Genomic DNA, 21,813 nt, shown 5'->3' on the forward strand with positions numbered 1-21,813 from the left:
TTAAGACTTTATAATACCTATAAGTCGACTTGGGTTTTCCCTGTTCAACAATATGCAAGGTCTAACAAGGCTTGAGTTGGTTTATATCTTACAAGCCTTGTTGAAAGGATAAGAGAAACATGCTAGGTTGTCAATCAAGCATTTCATCAAACATGATATATGCACAAGTTGAAGAACAATAAGCAAGCATTCATATGAACTCATTAAGCATAAATCTGCCCCATGATTAACTTCCATAATCTCCCACAAGTCCTAGTTAAGTAACTACTCACCTATTATCATGGAAAACATGTTATCAATGATGTCAATCATCACAACAAGTATAAACATGACAAGAGAGTGAAGAAATAAGCAATAAAGAGTAAAGAGTAAAGAGATTATACCAAACTTAAGATGAACAATTAGAAAGGAAAGAATAATAGAAGAAAACTTGATTGATTGATGAAGAGTTATCAATTCTCCAATAATAACCCAATAGTCTTCAATTACCCAATAATAAACTTGAACAATAATTAAGGAAAGATTAATGTGTAATTTTGTGGAATGATTGAGATTAATCTATTCTAATCTACTCCTAATGAAAGCTTTGCCTCTACTAAGAGGGCTCTCTCCTCCTTTGATTACTACAAATGGAGTATATATAGTGGTACATCATTAGGTTAAGCAAGGGTAGATTAGTAAATATCATGCTTAAGTGTTGAATAGAGCTTTGCAAGTCCCGCAGGGACATGCGCGTCCTAGCTTGCAACTCCCTCAAGGACACGCGCGTCCTGGCTTGCAAAGAAAAGCTTGCTGCATAACGATCCGCTCGTCCCGAATGAAAAACGCGCGTCCTGAGCATCAACTCGAGCGGGTTGAGATTGACCCGAGCGGGTTGAGGAACAACTCGAGCGGGTTGTTCTTGACCCGAGCGGGTTGAGCTGCAGAATCCTTTTTCTTGCTTTTATGCCTATGATGCTTCTATATACTCCTTATTTCTATCATCTTTGGTCATCATTCTTGCCTTCCCTTCATACTAGTCCATCTAAGATCATCAACAAGCCTCCGAATATGCACGAGAGGTGGGAATTCCACCTCATTATCTTCTTTCCTACGAGACATATAAAATGCAATAGGAAAGCAAATAGGAAGCAAATGACGAATAAAATGGCTATGAAATGCTATATTGGTATGCAAAATGAGGCTTAGTAAGGGGACTAAATGTGCGTAAATATGAGCCACATCAATAGGACACAACAGATGTCACATATATGCAGAGGAAAGACTTATATATATATATATATATATATATATATATATATATATATATATATATATATATATATATATATATATATATATATATATATATATATATATATATATATATATATATATATAGACATATATATTCCAATATAGAACATGACTATATTACTCTTTGAGTATTTCATATATAGTTATATAATAAGATCAATATTTATAATTGTTAATATATATAATAAAAATTAATAATTCCCTTCAAGGGTTATAATAATTCAACAACTTTCAAATTAGTTGTATCATTCGACTATTTGATTCACAATATACCATATGTTGGTCACATTATCACTTTGATCTAAAAAAATGAAGTAAATGTTCACTACTGGTGGAAATATCACTTCTTCTTTTTTTAAATAAACACATCATTCATGAAATTATCCATGTTCTTGAACTTAACCACTGTTGGTGGTATAAATTTCACACTTTATATTAGATCAGTAAAGCGATGTCATATTCGCTTCAGGGAATAATAGTCTTTAAATCAAATTTATTATTTTTTTTCGATTTGATATGATTCTCATTTTTTTAAGAATATCTCATATTTTGCAAATATCAATGTTTAATCCTGAGTTCATTTTTAATATTGATACTGGAAAATAATATTCAGTATACGAAAAGTGAAAATATATGCACTATGAACTACAGGCCACAATTTTCATTGTCATAATTTTTTTTTTTTATACTCACATTATGGACTTCAGGTCACAGTTTTAATATCTGTAAACATTATGAACTGCAGGTAATAATTTAGTATATGTAAACACTATGAACTTCTGGTCACAGTTTATTATTTTTTAGACAGTATGAACTTCGGGTCATAGTTTTATAATTTGTGAGCACTATGAACTTCTGGTCATAGTTTCAGTATCCGTAAATACTATGAACTTCGGACCATAGTATAAATGTTAATCAACTCGTCTATTATTCTTTTCTTATTCATATCGAACTTTTAGCATACATATATGAGTCTCACATGTCTTTTCATGAGATTTTTACTTATATGAGATATTTTCTTTCAAAACGTATTTGGCTCAAGTAAGGCCACATTATACATTAGGCTCTATTAATTTCTCTTTGCCTGGCTCACCAAAATACCAAATATCACATTATTAGGCTTAACATTTTGCCATGTTCTCGATCTCTACTACATGTTGATCAAGAGTGCTTATTAGATGTTACATTCACCCTAAGAAAATGATCAAATTTCAGATTTCATTATATTGTTCAACTTCAGATGAACAAAAATCAATTACAAATAAATTTACCTAGGTAAAGACCTCTTTATTCATTTGAAACTCAAATGCGGTTCATAAAATCACAGCTTTGAACTTTTGACCACTAGCATTTACATGTGGACTTCGGGCCGCTTACACTTAAACAATATGATTATATTGTATTTATAAATCGGTGTTAAATTATTATACACCGTTAAAACATTGAACTTCAGGTCAAAGTCATAATATGGATACATCTGTTTATCTTTATAAAATTTGGAACTTCAGGCCCAAAATATTATGATATGTTATTTTCAAAACTTGTTGACCACATATATGATACCAAGATCCAATAATATACAAAACTGATAAATTTCATAACATACGCCATAATAAATATCACTATATTCAAGCAAATATGTTAAATAGACATTAAAACATCCAAGTTTTAACAATTAATAAGTTATTAAATTACCCGGGGACACCATAACTGTAACACCCCGCGCTTTTCTTATATTTTAAATAAAATTTTTAAGTAATTTTATTAAATAATTATTATTTAAAACTTATTTTTATAAAATATCGCCGTGGTCGTATAACGATAATAATAGTGTAGATTTTAATAATATTCTCCGTCTTGAATTATAGTAGATTTGAGACGAAAATCCTAGTGGAAACCGACTCATTTTGAGTTATTGGGCTTGTATTGACTCATAGGCCTTTTCCTTCTCTTTTCTCTACACAAAACCCCAACTAAACCTTCACAACTTCATCTCCCTCACTTCTAATTTCTGAAATTCCTATACAAACACATCACCATTGTTAAACCATTTCCTCTCAACCCTAAAATCACCATATCTCACTCAATTCTTCACCAATCTCGTTCCTTTTCGCGCCATTCTCTTCCTTTTCTCGTCCCCCTTCTTTCTAAGTAATAAAGTTGCCATCTTCTCTCTTATTTTGAAATTCTTATCTTACAAGGATATGGATTCTTGACTTAATACCTTTATTTTTGTGATTAGGGGAAGACTTAGACAACCCGGAGGAGGATAGCTACATCATTGACGAGTCTTTAGAAGATTGAAGTGCAAAGAAGGTAACGGTGATGGGTTACTCGACTCTTATGTTAAAATTGTGTTGTTTTATGTAGTAATAATCTCATATGAATGTTAAAAGTTGTATCTTTCATGATTTGTGCTAATGTGTATGTTGAATAACATGCTTGTTTGCAAATTCTCACATGTTTGGGTGAAAGTCTCATGCTTTATCATTTAAATCCGTAATTGCCATTTACCTTCCCAAATATGTTGTTTTCCGAGTTAGAATCATGCTAGGATACGTAAATATTTGTTGGGAAACGACTTTGATTGGTTTCAAAGGGGTTTGAAAGTCATTTTTGAGCCAATCGCGTGCAGTGTTGTCCCAGCCGGTTGACCGGCCGCCGGTGCTCCACCCGGCTGGGAGTTCCCTGTAAGTTTTGACGATTTTCCACTAAGCATATATTCCCAGCCCGTGGGTCGGCAGTCGGTGCCCTACCCGGCTGGGAGTTCTATGTAAGTTTCATGGAATTTTGGTATTTGCTTGCGTTCCCAACCGGTCGGCCGGCAGCCGGTGCCCTACCCGGCTGGGAGCCTCCTGTAAGTTTTGTGACTTTTGTACTTTGGCATGTACTCCCAGCCGGTGGCCCGGCAGCCGGTCCACCAACCAGCTGGGAGAGCACTGTGAGTTTTTATTCATTTTTAGCATTGTTGTGTGCCCCAGCCGGTGGCCCGGCCGCCGGTACCCCTCCCGGCTGGGAGTCCCTTGTATCTTCCCTTTCATTCGTGACCTCTAATAATCATCGACTTATGCATGTATCTTCTTCCTTATTGATAAATTGGTTACTTTAATACTTATTCATGTTATGATCATGCAAAATTATTGACATTCTCTTTGGACACAAGTGTGACGATTTACATTATGTGACGACTTGACATTTCCTTATTTACCCTTTCGGACCTTTGGTTACGGACATGTGTGCCATGTTTCCGGATTGGGTTATCCTTCCGCCTCTTCGGACCTTTGGTTACGGACTGTGTGCCATGTTTCCTATTTGGGGTTACTCGACCTTTGGTTACGGTCTGTGTGCCATGTATCGAGTCTTGGATGCGCATAGGTCACCGCATGTCGAATCGGGTGACGTCCATCCCGAGAGTCTGGAACTAGGTTTAGACTAGGACCGTATTATGATCGTCGTCCTACTAGGAGGTTGGAGTCTAGGATGTAGTCTTGCGTGAGGTATCTCGGACATGCTTTAAAGGTAGCCTCTGAGTCGGATACTCCATCTATACTTTGTATTTGTCTTGCATTTGAGTCGAATTAACAGGTGACTGATTGACCTAATGATCCCTCTCTCTTCTGTGCATCCTTATTCCTATTTCACTATGCTTACTAATCATGTTTTTCTTGTTACCGCACGTATCTATCCTTGTGCATTGCTTGGTTGTTTAATTAAGTTCTTAATTACTTGTATTTTGACATATTATGGCTGGGAGAACCCTGAGTTACTCCCCACTGACTGTGGCTTTCATATTTATTATGAATGACAGGTTGATGATGAAGCTTAAGTGGGGAAGACCGTGTGAGCTAGCGAGTTCCTACCTCGGACCTTATTTAGTTATCACTTTAATAGACTCACCTACCTTTAGACTCATGTTCATTCATGGGATATCTTTTCCCCAATAAATAGACTCGTGTTGTAAACTTAAACTTAACTAACTAAACTTATTTATCGTGTTGGTGATACCTCGCGTTGGACTTCAATAGAAGCCTTAAAAGTTTTTAAAATTATCGTGTTTCCGCCGCGATTTACTAGTTATATTCGTTACCTCAACGAGGGGTGTCACAGTTGGTAACAGAGCCTATGTTGCTCCCGACGCACACACGTGTACCCCGACTTAAATTCTTAACCTGACCTTGAATAATGAATGAGAGATGGGTAGAAATTAAGGACCTAAGTTGGTAGTCTTTTTGTGAATGTTTTGTGGTAGGTTCTAACTTGTTTACTCTTGTGCGAAAAGATGGTACGACCAACCAATGTGGAAAATGCTATCATGCAAGCCCTCACTCAAGTGCTTGCTAATCAACAAAATGCTCAACCCGCTCCCCCTCCACATGAAGCTAACCGCCAAGGAAGTTATGCTTGGATTGCAAGTCAACTAGCAAGGAACAAGGCTAGGACCTATGGTGGTGAAGTGGATCCCGTTTCTCTCTCGGAGTGGTTTCGTGATATGGAGAAGAACTTCTCTCTCTTTGATGCCCGAGAGGAGGACAAGGTGAGGTTAGCCTCTTACTTTCTTGTGAAGGAAGCCGATAGGTGGTGGACTTTGACCGGTCCTACCGCTACTCAAGACCCCAACTTTGATTGGAGCCGCTTCAAGTCACTTGTGGAGACCCGCTTCTACCCTAAGGAGCTCAAGCAACAAAGATTGAAGGAGTTCATGGACTTCAAGCAAGGGAAGCTATCAATTCAAGCCTACACCGACAAGTTTAATGAACTTGCTCACTATGCCTCCAAGTTCGTGAAAGATGAAGAGGATCGTGTCTACTTCTACAAGAACAAGTTGAATCCTAAGGTGGAAAGCATGGTGATAAGAAGCTCAACTACCTTTGTGGAAGTCTATGATGATGCTATTTGGGCCGAAAGCTCTTTGAAGGCCATTGAAGAAGACTCGAAGCCCCACTCCTCTTCTCATTCTTACCGTTCTAACTTTCATGGTAAGAGACCCTTTGTGCCTTCTACTTCAAGCTATGCCAACAAGAGGAGGTTTGTGCCAAGGATACAAGACCTTGGAGGACAAGAACCAAGAGTTCAAGAACCAAGAGGACAAGCCCCCACATCAACTAATAGGCTTGAGAAGGACCGTAAGTGCTACCATTGTAGGCAAGCTCTACACCCCGGGATTGGATGCTATGGCAAACCCTTGACTTGCTTTCATTGTAAGAAATAGGGGTGTTCAGATTAAACCGAACCGCAATAACCGAACCTCAAAATCGAAAAACCGTCCATTTTTAAGGTTCGATTAACCGAACCGTTTCGACAATACGGTTCTTTGAACCGAACCGTTAACTTTATTATGGAAAAGGTTCGGTTAAGGTTCACAATTTTATATAACCGGTTAACCGCGAACGGAACCGTTTCACAAAAAAGTAAGCAAAAAATTAAAATATTATATAAAAAACTGTTCGTTCGTTTAATTTTCTTAGTGTATCCAAATTTAAAATTTCTTAAATTGATTAATGCTAAAGTTTAGCTTATTAAATTTATTGTTGGGTATAATATATAATGAAAATTTAATTAAATTATTAGAAAAAATTCCCAAAAATTAACGAAAACTGAAAAAAAGTAATATAGAACGATTATCAGTTAACCGGTAACCGAACCACTAATAACCGTTTAAAGTGGTTAACCGAACCGTTTATAACCGTTTCTAACGGTGCGGTTCAGGTTCGGAGTTTTGCCGAACCAAACCGTGTGCGAACCGAATTAAATTAGAGGTTCGGTGAACCGAACCGCGAATGAACACCCCTAGTAAGAAGCCCGGACATCGTGCCGTTGATTGCCCCGAGAAGAAGGATGCTCCTACTCCAAACGCTAGGCCAAGAGGAACCACCTTTGTCATGAGTCGAGCCGAAGCCGCCGCTCATCCCGATATCATTACGGGTACGTTCTCAATTTTTGATCAACCCTGCCTTATTCTATTTGATACCGGCGCATCTTTATCTTTTATATCTTCCAAATTTTCGGAGAAATTAGCCCTTGAACCTATTCCTAGTGAGGAAACTTCTATATCCTTACCTTCCGGAGAAATGTTCTCTTGTTCCCTTTCTTTCTCCGACATTCCTATCTCGATTTCGGGAACCTTATTCCCCGCTAACCTACTTCGTTTTCCCCTTGAGGAATTCGATGTAATTTTGGGTATGGATTGGTTGTCAAAGTATGATGCAAGATTCGAGTGTAGAGACCAAAAGATTTGCCTCAAGAGTCCGCTAGGCACCCGTGTGTCTTATAGAGGAGTCCGTTCCCAAGGAGGTGTGAAGTTGATTTCCGCTTTGAAGTTGATGAGTATGAAGAGGAAGGGTTACCAAATCTTTCTTTGTGTGGTGACTTCTCTCTCCCCTACCTTACCAAAGATCGAAGAACTGCCCGTGGTTTGTGAGTTCGCCGATGTCTTTCCCGAGGAATTGCCTGGGATCCCTCCCGAGCGTGATGTTGAGTTCTCTATCGACCTTGTACCCGGAACCGGTCCGATTGCTAAAGCCCCATATCATATGGCGCCAACCGAGTTGAAGGAGTTGAGAAAGCAACTTGATAAGATGATTGAGAAAGGATTCATTAGACCTAGTGCCTCACCTTGGGGTGCTCCCGTTCTCTTTGTGAAGAAGAAAGATGGATCCATGAGACTTTGCATTGACTACCGCGAGCTTAATCGTGTTTACCATCAAGAATAAGTATCCTCTACCAAGAATTGAAGATTTGTTCGATCAACTCAAAGGTGCTTCTACTTTCTCCAAGATCGATTTGAGATCCGGTTATCATCAAATTCCCGTTCGTGAGTCCGATATCCCTAAGACCGCCTTTAGCACGAGATATGGACATTTCGAGTTTAAGGTGATGCCCTTTGATTTAACCAATGCCCCTTCTATCTTCATGGACCAAATGAACCAGACCTTTAGTGAGTTCTTAGACAAGTGTGTTGTGGTCTTCATTGACGATATCCTCATCTTTTCCAAGTCCGAAGAAGAGCATGCCGATCATCTTCGTATCATTTTGGAGATCCTCCGTCGTCAAAAGTGGTTTGCCAAATTCTCCAAGTGCGAATTTTGGTTGTCTAAGGTGTCTTTTCTAGGCCATGTTATATCTAAGGATGGCGTCATGGTAGACCCTTCGAAGATTGAAGTCGTGATTGAGTGGAAGAGTCCAACCGATGTTGGTGAGATCCGTAGTTTCTTGGGTTTGGCGGGTTATTACCGTCACTTTGTGAAAGATTTTTCCAAGCTTGCTAGACCGATGACTCAACCTTTGAAGAAAGAGACCAAGTTTGTGTGGACCGAAGCTTGTGAAGGTGCATTCCAAGAGTTGAAGAAGAGGTTGACTACCGCTCCCGTGTTGACCTTGCCCGAGGATGGAGTTGATTTTGATGTGTTTTGTGATGCTTCTAAGATGGGTTTAGGTTGTGTCCTTATGCAAATAGGAGAGTTATTGCCTATGCTTCGCGACAATTGAGAGTTCATGAGGTGAACTATCCCACTCATGATTTGGAGTTAGCCACCGTGGTTCACGCCTTGAAGATGTGGAGACACTACCTCATTGGAGTTCATTGTCGTATCTACACCGATCATAAGAGTTTGAGGTATATCTTCACCCAAAAAGATTTAAACATGAGACAACGACGATGGTTGGAATTGGTGAATGACTATGACGTGGAGTTGTTGTATCATGAAGGAAAGGCAAATGTGGTTGCCGATGCCCTTAGTAGGAAGTCTACTCATTCCTTGAGTGTTATTCGTGTGCTCCCCGATGACCTTTGTGCCGAGTTTCGTAAGTTAAGTTTGCAACTCGTGGAAAGTGGTTTTGATCATCTTGGTGCTATGATCGCCGAACACCTTCTTCACCGTGAGATCCTTGATAGCCTTGTGGACGATCCTACCTTTAAAAGTTTTCAAGTCAAGCTTCTTGAAGGGAAAGCTAAGGATTGTGAGATTGATGCTAGAGGTTACCTTCGTTACCGAGGACGCATGTATGTACCCAATGCCGTTGATTTGAGGAAGAGGGTCCTAGATGAAGCTCATCTATCCCCTTATTCGATTCACCCCAGAGGAGACAAGATGTATAAAGATTTTAAGCTTCAGTTTTGGTGGCCTAACATGAAGAATGACATCGTGTCATACGTTGGAAGGTGTCTTACTTGCCAACAAGTGAAGATCGTGCATAAGAGACCTGGTGGTTTGCTACAACCTTTGGATGTTCCTTTATGGAAGTGGGAGTCCATTTCCATGGATTTTGTGATGGTTTTGCCTAAGACCGTTGGTGGAAAGGATGTCGTATGGGTGGTTGTGGATAGGTTGACCAAGTGTGCTAGGTTTATTCCTATCAAAGAGACTTGGAGTTTAGACCGACTTGCTAGTGCTTATGTTGAGGAGATCGTTCATTACCATGGTGTTCCTAAGGAGATCGTATCGGATCGTGACCCGCGTTTTTGTTCGAGATTTTGGAAAGCTTTACAAGATGCTATGGGTAGTAAGTTGTTGATGAGTACCGCTTTTCATGCCGCTACCGATGGACAATCCGAGAGGACGATTCAAACTCTAGAAGACTTATTGCGTGCTTGTGCCCTTGATTTTCATTCGAGATGGGAAAAGAGCTTACCTTTGGTGGAATTTTCTTACAACAATAGTTATCATGCTTCTATCAAGATGGCCCCTTATGAAGCCCTTTATGGAAGGAAATGCCGTAGTCCGATTTGTTGGGATCAAGCAAGTGACGTTCGTGACCTAGGACCCGACAAGTTAGCCAAGACAATTGATCAAGTGAAGCTCATCCGTGAAAGAATGAAAGCCGCCCAAGATCGACAGAAATCGTATGCCGATGTTCCCCGTCGACCCTTGGAGTTTGAAGTTGGAGATAAGGTGTTCTTGAAGGTGTCCCCGATGAAAAGATTAAAGAGGTTTGGAGTTAAAGGGAAGTTGAGTCCGAAGTACATTGGACCTTATGAAGTGATAAAAAGGATTGGTGTCGTGGCTTATAGATTGGATTTGCCCCCGAGTTTGGGTAAAGTTCATGATGTTTTCCACGTATCTCAACTTAGGAAATACATTAGCGACCCTAGTCATGTGTTGCGAAATGAGATTCCCGAGCTTGAGCCTAGTCTTTCTTTTGAAGAGAGACCGATTCGTATCTTGGATGTAGAAGAAGAAACTTGGGAGCCGGAGGCTACCATGCGTGTCAAGTACCCTAGTTTGTTCTCGTAAGGTAATGCCTTTCGTTTCAAGTTTCGAGGGCGAAACTTTTTAAAAGGAGGGATGATTGTAACACCCCGCGCTTTTCTTATATTTTAAATAAAAATTTTAAGTAATTTTATTAAATAATTATTATTTAAAACTTATTTTTATAAAATATCGCCGTGGTCGTATAACGATAATAATAGTGTAGATTTTAATAATATTCTCCGTCTTGAATTATAGTAGATTTGAGACGAAAATCCTAGTGGAAACCGACTCATTTTGAGTTATTGGGCTTGTATTGACTCATAGGCCTTTTCCTTCTCTTTTCTCTACACAAAACCCCAACTAAACCCTCACAACTTCATCTCCCTCACTTCTAATTTATGAAATTCCTATACAAACACATCACCATTGTTAAACCATTTCCTCTCAACCCTAAAATCACCATATCTCACTCAATTCTTCACCAATCTCGTTCCTTTTCGCGCCATTCTCTTCCTTTTCTCGCCCCCCTTCTTTCTAAGTAAGAAAGTTGCCATCTTCTCTCTTATTTTGAAATTCTTATCTTACAAGGATATGGATTCTTGACTTAATACCTTTATTTTTGTCATTAGGGGAAGACTTAGACAACCCGGAGGAGGATAGCTACATCATTGACGAGTCTTTAGAAGATTGAAGTGAAAAGAAGGTAACGGTTATGGGTTACTCGACTCTTATGTTAAAATTGTGTGGTTTTATATAGTAATAATCTCATATGAATGTTAAAAGTTGTATCTTTCATGATTTGTGCTAATGTGGATGTTGAATAACATGTTTGTTTGCAAATTCTCACATGTTTGGGTGAAAGTCTCATGCTTTATCATTTAAATCCGTAATTGCCATTTACCTTCCCAAATATGTTGTTTTCCGAGTTAGAATCATGCTAGGATACGTAAACATTTGTTGGGAAACGACTTTGATTGGTTTCAAAGGGGTTTGAAAGTCATTTTTGAGCCAATCGCGTGCAGTGTTGTCCCGCCGGTTGACCGGCCGCCGGTGCTCCACCCGGCTGGGAGTTCCCTGTAAGTTTTGACGATTTTCCACTAAGCATGTATTCCCAGCCGGTGGGCCGGTAGCCGGTGCCCTACCCGGCTGGGAGTTCTCTGTAAGTTTCATGGAATTTTGGTATTTGCTTGCGTTCCCAACCGGTCGGCCGGCAGCCGGTGCCCTACCCGGCTGGGAGCCTCCTGTAAGTTTTGTGACTTTTTTACTTTGGCATGTACTCCCAGCCGGTGGCCCGGCGGCCGGTCCACCAACCGGCTGGGAGATCACTGTGAGTTTTTATTCATTTTTAGCATTGTTGTGTGCCCCAGCCGGTGGCCCGGCCGCCGGTACCCCTCCCGGCTGGGAGTCCCCTGTATGTTCCCTTTCATTCGTGACCTCTAATAATCATCGACTTATGCATGTATCTTCTTCCTTATTGATAAATTGGTTACTTTAAGACTTATTCATGTTATGATCATGCAAAATTATTGACATTCTCTTTGGACACAAGTGTGACGATTTACATTATGTGACGACTTGACATTTCCTTATTTACCCTTTCGGACCTTTGGTTACGGACATGTGTGCCATGTTTCCGGATTAGGTTATCCTTCCGCCTCTTCGGACCTTTGGTTACGGACTGTGTGCCATGTTTCCTATTTGGGGTTACTCGACCTTTGGTTACGGTCTTTGTGCCATGTATCGAGTCTTGGATGCGGATAGGTCACCGCATGTCGAATCGGGTGACGTCCATCCCGAGAGTGTGGATCCAGGTTTAGACTAGGACCGTATTATGATCGTCGTCCTACCAGGAGGTTGGAGTCTAGGATGTAGTTTTGCGTGAGGTATCTCGGACATGCTTTAAAGGTAGCCTCTGAGTCGGATACTCCGTCTATACTTTGTATTTGTCTTGCATTTGAGTCGAGTTAACAGGTGACTGATTGACCTAATGATCCCTCTCTCATCTGTGCATCCTTATTCTTATTTCACTATGCTTACTAATCATGTTTTTCTTGTTACCGCACGTATCTATCCATGTGCATTGCTTGGTTGTTTAATTAAGTTCTTAATTACTTGTATTTTGACATATTGTGGCTGGGAGAACCCTGAGTTACTCCCCACTGACTGTGGCTTTCATATTTATTATGAATGACAGGTTGATGATGAAGCTTAAGTGGGGAAGGCCGTGTGAGCTAGCGAGTTCCTACCTCGGACCTTATTTAGTTATCACTTTAATAGACTCACCTACCTTTAGACTCATGTTCATTCGTGGGATATCTTTTTCCCAATAAAAAGACTCGTGTTGTAAACTTAAACTTAACTAACTAAACTTATTTATCGTTTTGGTGATACCTCGCGCTGGACTTCAATAGAAGCCTTAAAAGTTTTTAAAATTATCGTGTTTCCGCCGCGATTTACTAGTTATATTCGTTACCTCAACGAGGAGTGTCACAATAACTTTTATGTACCCACTCATATAGAAAAATAAAAAGGAATATCAACCATTTTGTCATAATCACAAATCATAGTAATGGTCAAATGAATAATGCCTTTAATGACTAGGATCATAATAGTGATATAACATATAGACAGAGAAATCATAGCTTTTATGATTATAATATTAGCCGTTAGCAAGACATAGCCCATCACAATTGAAAACAACAAACTTCGTAGAGTTTGGATTGATGGATCATGATTCATTATATAGAGTGATAAAAATATGACTACACTAATGATTTTATGCATACGAAAACAACAACTAATGTATAAGATTGAATATATAATGGACAATGCAAAAAATTGCTAAATAAAGTCTAGAAAAATTAGTTACTGCGATAAATATCCGATGAAATCATTCATAAAAGAAAAAAATAAACCAGAGATCATATGTTCTTAAGAAGTGCCACATAAATTCTTAAACAATTGTTTCGATTCAAAATTCGTTAAACTTGAAGTCACAATATAAGTTATATCATACTAGTAAAATGATAAACTAGTTTTGGAACTCGTGCAGTGCACGGGTGGTAATGAAAAGTATTATTAAAAGTAGAAACTTACGTATATATTGGAATGAGTAAATTACTAAATTTTAGAAAATGTTACTTTGTCTACCAATACACTTTTGTCTACCCTATTAAACTTTTGAAATACTCGACTTTTTTCTCTAGAATTTTCTAACTTGTGAGACGTGAAATCTGAAAAGCGGATATATAATTAGGGTCTTGATTTTCGCAGTACACATTTTACTCATCGCAGTACGCTATTGACAATTATACCCCTCTCATTTCCCCTCCCATTTTCCCTCTCTAATTTCTCTCTAATCTATTCTCTCTAATTCACACCTATTTTCCTTTAGTTTCAGGCACTCTATGGCTACTGTAGCGGGTTATGTGGTCGCCGACGGAGGGGAGAGTTCGCTGGCCGACCAGACCACCGACCATAGGGTTTCAGTGGTGGGTCAAAGGGTGGGTCCGTAGGTGGGTACCAAGCATAAAAGCAATAACACACACCTCTTTTTCATAAGATCTGCTAGTGTGCATATTTTCGATTTTCCGCCATCGAATTTATTGTTCCATTGGTCCGGAAATCAAAAATATCATATGGTGCAATTGAAAGTTGATAACCTAATTATAAAAGTTATTTTACCAAAAAACATGTCAGGGGATGTAGCCATTAATTTGTTATGCCATTAATTTGTTACTGTTCCAATTTAATCTCCGACCAACCACCACGTCAATCACCGCTATATGCTAGCGCCATCAACCGCTGCCATAGACCACCGCCTTATATATTCCACCGTCGACAACCACTATCGCCCTAAACCACCGGGTTTATTGACGTTAGAAATGACGGGATTGTGCGTGGGCGGATGGTTGGTATGGTGCGACGAGGGTGGGTTTGTTGGACGAGGTAGAGGGACGGTCTGGACGGAGGGTGAATGAGGGAGTTCGATCGTGGTTGAGCACAAAGAGCAATGAAGGAGGTTGCTACCACGAGGGGATAGGAACGGCAGTGTGGCATCGCGGTCTAATGGCGGTGATATGGCGGTAGGGCCGTGGGGGGTGTATGGTGGTGGGTTAGAGTAGTATACTACGTAGATCACATTTTATGTTTTTTTATTAGGTTTTTTGTGAACGTAGTATATGGTTTTCATACCAAGGGTAGGTAAGGGGAAAAAATGAGTAAAAAGTACTATAATGAGTAAAAAATGTACTGCGAAAATAAATTACGTATAATTATTGTAAATTTTATAACTTGTTTATTTACGCAAGATAGATTTGATTATACTCATTGTTGTAACCTTGCTTTTTATTTATCATATTACCCCTATTGTTTCTTCTCAACTCAATTCTCTAAATTCTCTCTCATTTCCCCTCCCATCTACCATCGTCTGGAAGTAGTGTTCGCCAACTGACCGACTACCTCAAGACTCATCAGCAGACCCTCCACCGCAGTGTAACCGCACTTAACACCTCAGACCACGACATCCCTCTCAAGTCTTAACCCCCCCCCCCCCCTCCCCAACCAACCCGGCCCCCACATAACCAATACCCAACAATTCATATCCTACTCCCTCCTGCCTCCACCATCCCTTACATCCCTCACCATGCCTCCAGCAGAACCACGTTCCCCGACCAAAACCCATCCATGATCCCTAATCCTTCTCGTAACCTTATGCGACTCCTTACCCCATCATTACCCATACATCACGACCTCTCCCCTATCACGACCTCCCACCAGCAACCCCGCCCATTCATTCGCTTTTTAAGTTGTCATTGAGTCATGTTACCACTTACCTCTCAACATTGTTAATCATTATGTCATGCAACACAGTTAATTTGAGATGAAAATTTGAGATAATTTTTTTTGCTAACACCTTAGCTTATTTACTCATTACCTTTCAATGTCATAATATTTTGCATTAGTTGTTAGATAATTTTATAAAGTCATTCGAACTTATAAAAAATGAAAATAATACTAAGTATCTAAATTGAATTTTTAATAGTTTTATATTATCTATTACTCATGATCTGAGATATATTATGTAATAATTATTTCTATTTTTTTTTTTGTAAAACCCAATATCAGAATAAAGTAAGATTATTTCAAGGTAATGAAATATTTTCTTTCGCATCTTTCGTTAAACGATGCACTTTGATTTAGTGAAAGAATTAAAATTTATTATTAGTAGCAAACTTACTCGTTATAGTTGTTTATGAGATAAGATTTTGACAATGACTCATTGGCTTGAAAAATTGGTTTAAAAAAACAGAGAGAGAATCTTGATTTAAAACTTAAGTTTGTTAATATTGCAATTTATAATATGAATTGACCCGGTTAAATATAATACGATCCTATTGTTTGTTGTTGCACACGGTCTATTATCACTAAATAACTTGAAAATAGCTTATACGAAGATGACCCAGACTCGACTATAATTCTTGCAAACCCAATATGACTTAACTCGAACTAATCCGATCAGAATCCGACCGGGTTGACCCATTTGCTAAGTCTAAACCCAGTGACCTATTTGTATGGCAGATGTAAAGACATTGTAGGTTGATACTTGGGTTTCATTTCATCTATTTCACATATTTTATAGTGGTGGGTGATATACTGAAGGTCATTTTCTATTTGTGAGAGGTAACCCACGTGCGAATGGATCTCAGGTTTTCATCAAATACAATGACAAAATTAAGATGAACAACATCTCGCAGTAGTAAGTACGTAATCATAATGCTGACCTCATTAAGTATATGATCAATGTTCCAATAGTTACCCTGGACAATTGGCATAACCTATATGTGTGGCAGAGGCGGAAACATGATGGTGCGGCGAGATGATGGTGGTCGAAGGTGGGTGGCATTTGAAAGTAACCATATGATCGTAGTGGACAATTTCGCACACATATTATAATTGTTCAAAGTAATAGAAGATCAGAAAGAGTAACAATTACTTGATACACTGCGGGGATACCAAGTCCTAATAGTCTAATACTCTTGGTGATATTAATTATTAAAGGTAAAAAAATGGATATTAGTGGCTAAAAACGGCAGAAGATAACATGCATTTTTTTTTTCCAAAAACAATTGTTATTCACTTATACTTCGTATTTGCTAAGTTCCTTCTCTACCAAAATCATACAACAGTAAATTTGGAAATGATTCTATGCTAGTATCTTTTCAGAATCACGAATCAAGGCTTAAATGTAACACCCGCAATTTCATATTTATGGGTAACATATTAAAATTGATAATTTAATAATATTCGATTTTATTTGGTATATTATTTATTTGGTTTTATATTTTCAAAATCGTGTTTTAGTTTCATAAAAATTTATTTGGTTTTGTTTTGACCCGAAAACCCCCTTAAAAATCGTGTCGTGAGTCTTTTAGTGCAAAACCGAGTCACAAACCTTGTGCCTTTGATTTTGGGCCTAAAAAAACCTATGGACCCTCTTTAAGACAACCAAAACTCCATCTTTTAGGGTTTTATTCTCAAAATTTCAGCAACTCTCCTTCATCTTCTTCCCTTGGAAAATATGTGTTTTCCTCCATTAAAGCCTTCACAAAATCAAACCTTAAGACGGATGCCATTGTGATAAGAGACAGTTGTTATACGCTCCTGGAGGCAGCTGTTATACGCTCCATTGTGATCACCCACCTAGCGGGGGAGGATTCTGGTTTAGCGGTTATGCTCCCAAGCGCAACGAGGACGTTGCATTGTTCAAGTGGGGGTGATTGTAACACCCCACGTTAATTGAAGAGGTCCAGTGATAAACTTAAATGACTAGTGCTTAAAGGGATTGAAAGTACTACTCATATCAACAAAGTGCACTTTCTTTTATGGTCATCCATGCGAAAGAACTCCAAAGTTAAGCGTGCTTGGCTGGGAGTAGTCTTAGGATGGGTGACCTCCTGGGAAGGTTCCCGGGATGCACATGAGTGAGGACAAAATGCGCTATAAAGGACCCGTGTTGATTTTTGGGCCATGTACACAGCCTGGTGAGCTATCATAAGTAACCGCTCCCGACCCGGTTTGGGCTGGGGTGTTACATTAAATTTCGGTTTGTTCAATTTTATGCACTTTCTAATATCTTACTTAAGGATTTTTAACCTGTCATTTTTAAAAATTTAAAAATTTAGTGGGGCCAAATAAGATGAAAAATTGACAATCATTAGTTATTAGTTACTAATTTGAATTATGATGATTAAAATAATTATGATTAAATTAAATGATTTTGAATCTATGAAAAGTTTAGGATAATATGATTTAAAGTAAGATTTCTTTTTTTGAAACTCACTGGAGGATTCTTAAAAGTATTCAAAAATATCATCATGTGTATATTCTACCCTTAATTAGTCATATTTAAAACTTAATTAGTCAAATTTAAGTAATTAATCAGCATGTTGTATATTCTTTAAAAGATACTCAAAAATTATCCTAAAATCGTAACTGAACAAATATCCTAAGATGTAGGCTGTAAAACCTAGGGAAATAAGTTGTAAAAGAAATTTTATGATGGTATAAGCTGTAAACGAAATTTTAGGATGATTTTTAATTGAGTTAGGAACATCATATATTATTGCCGTTATTTAAGTTTGAGATTTCGTATTATATGTCTAGTTGACGACTTGATTAGTTAGTAGACCTGGCAAAATCAACCCGACCCGGTTGACCCGACCCGAAAAGGATGACCCAAGACCCGAAATCGACCCGAATTGCTGAACCCGAATGACACCCGAAGCCCGAAGTGACCTGACCCGACCCGAAAATGACCCGAGCTTTCATGGACCCGTAATGACCCGACCAAAATGACCAATCCGAAACCACTCAACCCGAAAATGACCCGACAAAATATAACTTTAATTGACCCTAATAGACTTGAAATGCCTCTCTTCTCTTAATCTTTGACCCGAAAATGGCCTCGACCCGAATTAACTGGACCCGCTTGACCCGAAACACACCCGACCAACAAACCTGAAATAGACCCGTAACCCGAAATAAACTGACCCGATCCGAGCTAACCCGAAAAGTTGAGAAACCCGAAATGACCCGACCTAAACTGGCCCGACCCGAACCCGACCCGGTTGACCCGTTTGCCAGGTCTATTAGTTAGTTTGTATAAATGCACAACAATTATATATTATATATTTGTATAAATGGAAAATTATATATTTGTATAAATGGCAATCAATATTAAATATATCATGCCTAGTTGATTAAATATATCCCGCATATATAGGCTTCAGTTTAGGAAACCGTATCATATTTGTTAGAAATACAGCAAATGACACGTGGCGTATGAACAGGTGTTGACACGTGGCGATTAAATAGGTTGCTGGTTGTTGCTTTAATATAATATATGATATATGATATGATGTGGAGTAGGTCTCCTAAGAGACGGTCTCTCAATAGCTTATTGAGAGACTATTTTACAATTTTAAGAAAAAGTGGTAATAAAGGTAATAGAATAAGTACAAATCATGATTAAAGATAAAATGGGTACATTTATTATGTAAATAGGTACGAAATTACTATGTCACAATCAACAACAAAAGGGTCACGAAATACAAAGAAAAGGGTACAAAAGACTGGTCTCTCAATAACTTATTGAAAGACCGTCTCTCCCAAGTTTTAGTGATATGATATATGATGATATGATGATGTTTGATAGTTAACTAGTATAGATCCCGCGCAAATGCGCGGTAAATATAGGCCTTTTAATTTTTACTGTATTAGTTATAGATTTTAGATTTATATCTCACGAATTTTTATAAAAAATAATTAATAATAAAATTAATCAAAAGAATTGAATAATTCCACGAATTGTATTTTTTATGAAAATATTTTAACTACCTCACATTATTTTAATAAATTCTTTTTTCGTCACGAAGTTAATAATAGGAGATACAGTTTATATGTATAGATTATTTTAAATGGAAAATTAGTTTAATAAATGAAAATCTAATTTGTTTCCATATATAAGTTTGAGCACTTTGGAGGGAAAACTTTAGAGAAGTTTCTCTTAGTATATGAGAGGATTTATACTTTTTAAATTTGCACCTCATTAATATTTATCAGTTCACTTCATTATATTTTTATATGAAACAAAAAAATTTAAAATGGAAAACTAATAAAAAAAATTATTTAAGTTGTGATTTTTTTAGTGCATTTGTTTTTTTTGTCACGAAGCTAATAGTAAGAATGTGTCAAGTTATATTTTAAATGGAAAATTAGTTTTCTAATTTGTTTCCATATAAGTTTGAGCACTTTGGAGGGGAAACTTTAGAGAAGTTTTCTCTTAGTATATGGGAGGATTTATACTTTTTAAATTTGCACCTCATTAATATTTATCAGTTCACTCCATTATATTTTTATATGAAACAAAAAAATTGAAAATGGAAAACTAATAAAAAAAAAATTATTTAAGTTGTGATTTTTTTTAATGCATTTGTTTTTTTGTCACGAAGCTAATAGTAAGAATGTGTCAAGTTATATATTCTCTACAGTAATAATTATTGCATTACTGAAAAATTTAGCAACTTATAGTTTATAATTTAATATCAATTTTATTTTATTTTAATGAAAAAAACATAATTATGAATTTATTTAAAAAATTAGAGTTTATTTATAAGAATATATTCATTGAAAAGATAATAATGTAATGAAAGAAAATTTTACTTATTACCTTATTTAGCTAGATGCTTTTTGGAGGGAAAACTAAGAGGATTTTTATTCTCTTAGTAGTAAGGGGGATGATTATTAAATTTCTCTGTCAAACAAATACAACATACACCATTACACCGTATTACTTACAACGCATTTGGCAAGGAAGAGAACAAATACATCATAGCGATGAATCATATAAAAGCAGTTAGCATACAAACTTTAATATGTACGACTACTTTGGAATTCCAATTTAGCATGTGCATATGTAAGCAAAATTAATTAATTCAATATAAAATAGAATCATTAATAAAGATAGATAGAAAGAGCAATTTACCAACAAATCCTTGAAAATTTATAAATCAAAGGGTGGGAGATAGTGATCAAAACCCAAATCGTTGGTGATGATAGATTGGTAATATCCCCTCATTCGTACAATATAAATCTCTTGATTAGCTTGATTAGTAGAAAAAAAATAAGATCTTATACAACCTTTCTGATTATCAAATATGAATAATAGATGAATTATAATTTTAATCAATAGAACTCAGTTGGTTAGAATCCATCGTGCTGATAACGTGTTATAAAATGTAGAGAATGAGAGTGAGAGATGGTAGAGAGTTGTGTACTTCTTATTAGCATAAAGGAGCATATATATACATGATTACAATTGAGAGTTATGTCATAGGAACTTGAAGAGACAAGTCTAGAAGCATCCAACATTTATAGACATCCATACATCCATCTCATAACACATAATGTTTATTATTGAATGAGTTGGTAATAAAACAAAACCTCAATTGCAAGGAAATCATCAAAACAAAACTACCCACCAGCCATTGGCGTCCCCAAAGGGGGTGCAATGGCTGCAACTGCATCCCCTGAAAGTTTAATAATAAATAAAATTTGGTGCAGCATAAATTGAATGAATGTCAGGTGGTTAAGCGGTAAGACTTTTGCTTTGTAATTAATTGGTCATGTGTTTGAGTCCTAATTAGGCTTTTTTTTTACTTTAGCAATTTCCATATTTGTCAACAAATATTATGCCAGTTACCATAATTATAATGAAATTCCATATTAATTATCATGTATATTTACTTCTCCAAGGCTTTTTTTTTTGTGAATTTCTTAGTTCAAGCCTTTAGATTAGGAGTAGTTATTTAAGTTTTATATTCTTCAACTTTTAACTTAAATGTTTTTTTTTATGAACTCAAATCATGTTGTTAATCTAAAATCGACTACTAACTTGATATCGGTAGGTTGAAATTTTGCATCCCTCATAACTAAATCCTAGATACGCCACTGCCATCAGCCCCATAAATAAATAAAAATATAAAATGCTTATTGTGAGGCTTGAACACAAGTAGTCTAGGGGAGAGGCTCACAACTTTACCATTTCAGCCCTAACATATTACTACTAAAATCACGATCTTATTTATAGTTATATATGAGTATTAATGTGACACCCTTATCTAGCCTTAATTAATTACGTAAATTCTACAGAAAAACTGGTAGGATATGTTTGTAATTGGTTCAACTAGCCAAAAACCTGTAATTTCAAACTTTTATTTTCTAAACCAATCACAACATTTCCAACATTCCCAAGAGGCGGGTGCCAAAA

At 37.2% G+C, this 21,813-nt stretch overlaps 1 long non-coding RNA gene across 1 annotated transcript; it reads right to left on the bottom strand.

The window, feature by feature from the left end:
* Window positions 1–408: 408 nt before the first annotated feature.
* LOC141609131 (uncharacterized) lies at window positions 409–20,886 on the bottom strand. The gene is made up of 2 exons (XR_012527235.1): window positions 20,530–20,886; window positions 409–1,090 (listed from the first exon to the last, which is right to left on the bottom strand). It is a non-coding gene; the product is annotated as an uncharacterized LOC141609131 (long non-coding RNA).
* Between the last annotated feature and the right edge of the window lie 927 nt (window positions 20,887–21,813).

The sequence above is a fragment of the Silene latifolia genome, chromosome 10 (assembly GCF_048544455.1).
Source record: "Silene latifolia isolate original U9 population chromosome 10, ASM4854445v1, whole genome shotgun sequence".
Lineage (NCBI taxonomy): Eukaryota > Viridiplantae > Streptophyta > Magnoliopsida > Caryophyllales > Caryophyllaceae > Silene > Silene latifolia.